Here is an 8,187-nt window from a genome sequence, read left to right as displayed (position 1 = left end):
TCAAAGTACAATGTCCTAATAAAAAATAATTTGAAAGTACATTGCTGTAATAAGAAAAACTGAAAGTACAATGCTATAATAAAGAAATTTATGAAAGTAGATTGCTATAAGAGTAACGAATCTTATCTGATAAGCACTTACCAGATATATTGTTGTATACGATGTCGTTTTAGTGAACCAAAATCTTACCCAATAAGTTAAGTTAAAGTGTGTTGATGGTTACTGATAAACACTTACCTGGTAAGCATTGGGTAAACGACTCCTAAGACATTGTTTTTCTATCTTAAATATAGGATTTTAGAGATTTCTCTATATTTAAATATTTTCATCTGTTTTTTTTTTCTTTTTCTCTATTTTAATATACATTCTTATGGAAAAAAAACCATAAAAATTCCTATTTATTTATAGTTATAGGAGAAACTCTTAAAACCAAGATTTTTATGTTTTTAACAAAACAATCTATATCTATATATTTATATAAAAGAAAATTATTAAAAAATGATGTGACATTTTAAGAGAGTTGGAATTATTAGTTGCTATTTTTTTTAATTTTTGAATTATTTAAAATAAAAACATATCATTAAATAAATGAACATTTCATTTACTTTTTATCTATAACAGTGATGGCCAAAAATGGGTCCCGGGCCGGGCCTGTCCCAACTGATCCCAAGTTTTTTTCATAACCGGTCATAACCGGTCCCGACGTAACCGGTCTCGGTCGAAAATGGTAAGACCGGTCAAGGTTATTCACAACCGGTCCTTGGCCGCCGGTCCCGATCCCAACCGGTCCTGCCCATTAATTTTTTTTATGGTATATATTTTTAATACATTATAAAATTTGTAACTGGGTCACTCAAATACACTTTAAAAACACATTTTGTTATAATTAAAATTACATTGTCTTTCAAAAATTTATTATAAATATATTTATTATACATACATTCCGGGCCGGGCCGGGCCGGTCCTGTCCTTAAACGGTCCCATAAATGGTATCGGTCTCAGTCCCACAAAACAGACAAAATCCATAACCGGATGTAACCAACAGCCCCATAACAGGTCCTTACCGGTCCTAGTTCCGGTCCTCTGACGGTTCCGGGCCGATTTGGCCATCAGTGTCTATAAGTTGTATATAATAATCTAATAAACGTTAGGTGTTAAAAGAAACCATTATACTTAACAATTTTTTTTCTTTCAAAATTGTTTATTTTTAATTTGTAATATTTTGTTGGGTTTTTCTTTAACAAATAGGATAATTTATTTAAATAAAAATGATTATTTAACATATTAATAATTTTAAAATAAAAAGAATAATCTTGGTGTTAGACTTGTATTCCACCCATGTTTTTATTGTTAAAAATGGGTGATTTTCTAATTTTTAATTTGGCAATTGAAATTTGAAATATATAAATTATTTTACAAATAAAATACAAAGTTATTATTATAGTCCGAAGCTGATCCCTGACAACCTAAATCGACCCTATATGAAATCGTCAAATATTACTATCAGTTATCCATTGGGTCGGAATGGATCCATCAAATATTTTGATTCAATTTTCAATCAGTTAATCAACAGTTTCAACCAATATATTTTTATAACTACTAAAACCACAATGTATAAATAGCAGCTCAAAAACAATATTGTAAAATATTAATAATTACGTATAGTTACTAATTAAATGATAGTTAGATGATGACTGGATTGAAGCGGTTCGGTGTTATTGGATTCTAAACTGTCATCCAAAAAACAAACAATCCAATTTCAGTTGGATATCCGATCAACGATCGATCGATTGATTATAATTGAACCGGGATACACCCTTGTTCTATTTCGATCATTTTACCTCAAAAGTTAAAATTCTTATTTTATAACCAACTTAAAGGGTTATTTGAGATTGCTTATTTGAAACAACTTATGTTTTTCTATAAAAAACACTTATCAACTTATTATGAGTCAGAAGGGTTTAACTTATTCAAAAACTTCTTATTATCGGTTTGACACCGGTATAAGTTGTTTATCCAAATACTTAAGAGTGTTTATTATCGATGTCACACTAAAATAAGTCAATAAATTATTTTTATAAAAATATACAAATGAAAAATAATTAGGGCATTCCTTTTGTGAAGTTAGGAATATATTTTCAGCCTTTTTCATTCCACTAAGTTACCAATTTAAAAATGTGTTCACAGTAAAGTAAGTTGCTTTCGGTTTGGGAATAAATAATGATTTTGATTATTATTTAAATAAAATATATATTATATTATAAAATATTTTAAATAAATTTTTAAAAACTATTTTTAATACATTAAGTACTATTTATTGATGCATATTACTTAAAATCAAGAGTACAAGTAAATTGTGCATAAATATAACTTATTAAAGTTCCATATTTGAATTTGTGTAACTAATTTCAGATAAACATAATTAAATACATAATAAACACATTTTAAATATAAAAATCTAAAATACAATTAGGATAATCTTTGAGTTATAACATAATTGAATACTTAATTATTATCTTTATGAAAAAAAAATATTATTAAACTAAAAGTAAATTACTTCGTTAGTAAATCTAGATTAAATTATAATAAAAAATTAAATTAAACCAAAAAAATGAGAACTTTTAAATAGTTATTTTGATACTAATAATCAATATATTTTTTTCAATTTTTTTATAAGAACTTCAAATTTATATTTTATTCAAACATAAAACATTATCGTTTTCTCAAAACCATATAAAACCGTATTATAACATCAAGAAAGACAAAAAATGAAACGAAATATTACAATCGAGATATATCTCGCTATATTGCACACGTACCTTTCTAGTATTTTAAAATGTAAGATCATTAATTTTTCATTATTATTTATTATTATATGTTAGTTTCTTTTTTCTTTTTGACGTTGAGATTGAAGAGAATACATCATTGTATCATTCTCATTACAGTTAATTTTTGATTCTTTGTTACTAAATGTATTGATAAAAACAAATACCAAAATCTTATATTGACTATTTGAGCATGTATGAGTTTTTTAGTACTCTTTTATTAAGGGGTCGGAAATATTGTTTCCATCATACATGAGTGATAAATTACATCTTGATCCATGTAAGTAAGGCGTTTGGTTCGTTGGAATCCGCCGGAATCTGATGGAATTGGAATGGTCAATTTCGTTGACCAAATTCCATTCCAATGTTTGGTTACCTATGGAATGAAATTGAATTCCAAAGATTCCCAGATTTGAGGAATTCACCATTCCTTACCAAATCTGATGGAATTGAATTCCAAAGATTCCCGACGTATCAACCAATGTGGACACCCAAATGTACCATATATTATCATATTCAATAAATGTAAAACTAATAAGAACACCATAAGTTCAAATACACACTTACACCCCAATGTTAGTGTTGGTTACCACAATCAACCAAAAACCAAACATCCACCATTGTAACGTATTATTTATTTTCAAACAGGTAGCATGATACCCCTATTTGCACCACACTGAACCACAGTGAACCAAACAGGTAGCATGATGCCTTATTTGCACCACATTGAACCACAATGTTCTTATTAGACTTTCTACAAAGTAACAGACAGTGAAAGTAAAGTTCTATGTTTGCTTAGACTTATATTTGCCCCACACTGAACCATAACGTGCTGATTAGACTTCCCCAATGTAATACAATGTAAACCTAAAATTATATGTTCACTTAGACTTATATTCAGGGTGTACCATCTTTTCCCAATAATAAGCAATATAATTGTCAAGTAAATCACTACTTTCATTTGAGATATACTACATTAGTTCGAGTACCACGAAGCAACAACACTAGGAGGCAACAATCATGAATAATGTAAACTTTTAAGACCTGCTGTCGTGGAGAGGTAATGGAATGTTGGTAAACTTTTCATATAAGACCATTGAAGGAATACGATAAAAGATTTAGCAGAACAACTATAATCATAAGTTGAAATGATGATATTTCAAGAACTGATGGTCCATTCATTTCCATTAGTTGCTATTTAGGTTAAATTTTAAAAAAAGGAAGTACTAACGCATAGAATGCTAACAAAGGTAAACTAATAATGATGTAGAATCTACAATGCAAGAAATATTGTGTACCCACACTCTGGAAAACACGACATTAGGAGCAAAACCATTTAACATTGTTCAAAATAATTTCATATCTTTAGGAGGCAACATTGATCAACAATATTGCTATTAAAAATCTATTTAGTTACCTCTTGCTGGGACACATATTTTGAACCATAATTTGACTACCCAGTTGAAATACAAACCCATAAATCAAAACAAATTGGATAAGACAACCATTCAGTAAAAACCGGTTAATATGTTCGAAAATAACTTCATTCTTTAGAGTCAAATAATAATGGGATACCTATTATTTCAAAAGGTCTTTAATCAAGTAAGTGATGGAGACCCCAATGTTCAATTTGTTTGAATTTTTGTAAATGTTGTTTTGGGTACCACAAGGTAACACAAAATCTTTAAGCAAAATCTACAAATTCTTGACAGAAAATATACAATATTGTGTTCCCACACTGTCGAGAACACAACAACACAAACAAGAACAATTAACATTGTTCAAAATAATTTCATGTCTTGATAGGGAAATAATATTGTGATACCTGTTGTTTTGATTCAACTTCGATCAAGTTCATTTTCATTCTCATTGTCAACATCGATTGCTTCCTTGGCTTTGTTGGAGGAGGTGAATGCTTTCTTCACTTTAAATCTGTAATCCTTCTACCTGACTCATATTAGATTATAGAAATCATAAGCACACTGTGGTTCATAGTGAAATCAAGAAGAAGATAACTTAATACCTTCTCCTTTGCGCATCCATTGATTCGCTACTGAAGATTTCAACCAAGTCGCTCCAATCGTCTTCTAGAGTTTATACGATTATGATCAAATCGAGTTATTTGCCAGAATCTATGTTTTTTTATTTGATGCAATATATTTTGAGATGATTAACTGATTTGTCGAGCATGCTCACAATAGGCTCATTAACTTAGAAGATATAATGACCCTTTTGCCCTATTCATATACTACCACTAATTAATGATCAGTTTTTTATGGAATTTCAATAATTATTTTTTCTTTTATTTTTAGCCATTTATTATTGATTTATGTGGTTGAGATTGGATCTCACGGTTATCACGAACTAGTCAGTTTTTCATTGAATTGCCCCTATACGAATATATATATATATATATATATATATATATAGATAGATAGAGAGAGAGAGAGAGTGAGAGAGAGGTTTATCAAAGGGAGAACTGATTAGTTTGTGGTAACCGTGAGATACAATGTAAACCACTCGTTTGAGATATCTAAGAATATTTCTTAAATAAGTTAAAAGGGTAATATAGTAATTCTATTTTTGACAACTAATGAAAATATTTAATTAATTTTTTAGAAGGAAATATTTAATTAAAATTAATTACCTAGTATATCAATTACCTAATATATGTCATATTTTAAACACGTTTGTGAATCAAAGTGTATCATAGTGATAACGTTCACAATGTTTCACGTGTATCACAATGTATTTTCTTTGTTTTATGAAATGTATCATAATATACATTTTCGTTATTTCCATTGATTTTCAAAGGATATCACATTGGCATCTCATATGTATATTTGAGTATTACAATGAATATTGTTTGTAGGTATCACAGTGTGTATTTTAGGTTCACATAAGGTTCATCGGAATAAGGTTCGCTGAATAAGATATGCCGGAGAGAGGAAAGAGAAGAGGTGAGAGAAGATATTTATAAAATCCCTAAAATGCCCTTAATTAATATTTTAAGTTGAAATTACCAAAATTATTAATTTTTTAATTTAATCTTTGATTTGTCGTTAAGATTGAATCTCGTGGTTATCACAAACAAAACAGTTCTCATTTGATTAGGCCTTTATTCATAATATATATATATATATATATATATTTGTCGAATGTACACAAACAGAACTGTGTCATATACAACAAATAATTGCATTAAACATATGCTTCACAGGAAAACTAATTCCATGAGTTCCGTGTCTTGACATTCGGATGAAATGTGAGGTTTATGGTGTATATATGAACACAATCTTTGATCCGGAAACACTTTACAGCAATGACAAACTAATGACATGAAATCTCTCGTGGGAAGTTGATTTTTAAGCATAAACACAAAGAGTGCCTTGTCGATTTGAAACCAACGTGAAAGACATGATGATCTATCTGCGATATTAATATATATTATAATTTCTTAATCGTTTTCTCGAATCAATGTATTGATCTATCTGCGATATTAATATATATTATAATTTCTTAATCATTTTCTCGAATCAATGTATTGATCTATTTGCGATATCAAGAGATATATGTGTTTTTTGAAAAAGAAAACAACTACTATAAAAAGAGTTTCTATAAGAGAAATAACAAAATAAAATTGTGCATAAATTTTTAGGCATTTTATGTTGTTGCTTAATAGGGGTGTTCACATCCAATATTTTTGAAGAGAACGAAACCAATCGAATTTAATTATAAATAGATGTTGGAAAAAAAACGATCTGATCCAATTAATTTCGAACAAGAGTCGTGTATGTGTGTGTGTGTGTGTATATATATATATATATTTATATATATTGAACATTGATAGTCTGAAACAAAATATCACTAAGAGTAATCATCGCACGAGGTGTGATGCATTTGAAATATAATAATATACTGATATTTTATTATTAGTTTCAACCAAAATCTCAATTTTTAAACCTTTTACCCACATTTGTATTACTGGGAAAAAAGTAGTGTGACTGATGTATCTCATATACAGATGGGCTTCATTAGGTGAATAATCAGATATAAGAATGTGAAAAAATCGAAAAATAAAAAAGGTTAGAGTATTCAAGAATATCGAGAGTCTCCATTCTTATAACGTCAAGTGAAGTTTCATTTTTGTAGAGCAGGTTTTAGAGGCAGAACAATAAAATTACGTTGTGAGATGTGTTTTAAATTTTGTTTATGTTATATTTGACTGTTATCGTATCGAGAAATCTGATACTAATATTTGTTCTATCATATTTTATATTTTGAAAGATGATGCTTACTTATTATTCATTTAAAATGTAACGATTTTAAAAATGATTATAACCTAAATATTATAAGTCAAATCTTAGTCTTGATATGCCTTTGAGAAATAGTAAATGCATATCATTGATAAATATATATTATATAAATATATATATATATATATGTATATCATTTATATATTCATTTTGTTAATGAAACTCAAAAACCCAAGTCAAGAATTGGGTGTTTTGGTTGGCCAAACCCCACTATTTGAGGCAAATTTTCGTGTTTTATTTGTATGGAGTTGGAAAAGTAAAGATATAAATAAGTCATGGGATTTTTTGGTCAATTTTGTGCCGTACTTGGAACTCGATATATGCCATTGACGACTTTTATGATATTAACGACTTCAGGTGCGTTATATGTAAACCTAAATTTTCGATATTTTTTTTATTAACCTGGATATCTAACCCGTTATATATACGAGCCGACTAATTCCAGGGTGACCATTTGCTTTGCAGATAGCTTGAAGTCATCGCATTTGAACCTCCGTGACCACAAAGGGATTTTTATTCCTCCTTGGATTTGAATCTGGGACCTCATAGTACTTTTGATATTTGGAGTCAAACTCAAATCAATCAGACACTACCCTTATGATTTAAATATTTTTTATTACAACCGTTGTAAACATTGTAATATATCATTTTTAGCGCATAATATTTGAAGTAAATTATATTTTTTGGTCCCTATAATCGCTATTCAGTAACTATTTTACTTGAACTTTATTTAGTACATTAGTGGTTATTGGGGTTGTCATTTTGTTTCAAATTCAGTCCATCTAACTAAAATCCTGTTCAAAAATGAAGTTAACCCAATGGCATTTTGGTCTTTTTCGTTTTTATTTCATGCTCCTTTAAGATTATATATATATATATATATATATATATATATGTATATAGGGAGGATCTAATGACAATTCCGTTCCTGACATTTTATAGGCCATGGACGAACGTAAAAACAAGATCCACTGCAAGAAACAAGGCTTTTAGCAACGACTTTTGTCGTCGTTAAAAGTCCATTTATCACCAGAAAGGGTATATAA

Source organism: Cynara cardunculus (assembly GCF_001531365.2).
Source record: "Cynara cardunculus var. scolymus isolate 2C chromosome LG 7, CcrdV1, whole genome shotgun sequence".
NCBI lineage: Eukaryota > Viridiplantae > Streptophyta > Magnoliopsida > Asterales > Asteraceae > Cynara > Cynara cardunculus.
The sequence above is the reverse complement of the archived record's forward strand: the minus strand, read 5'-3'. Positions refer to the sequence as shown.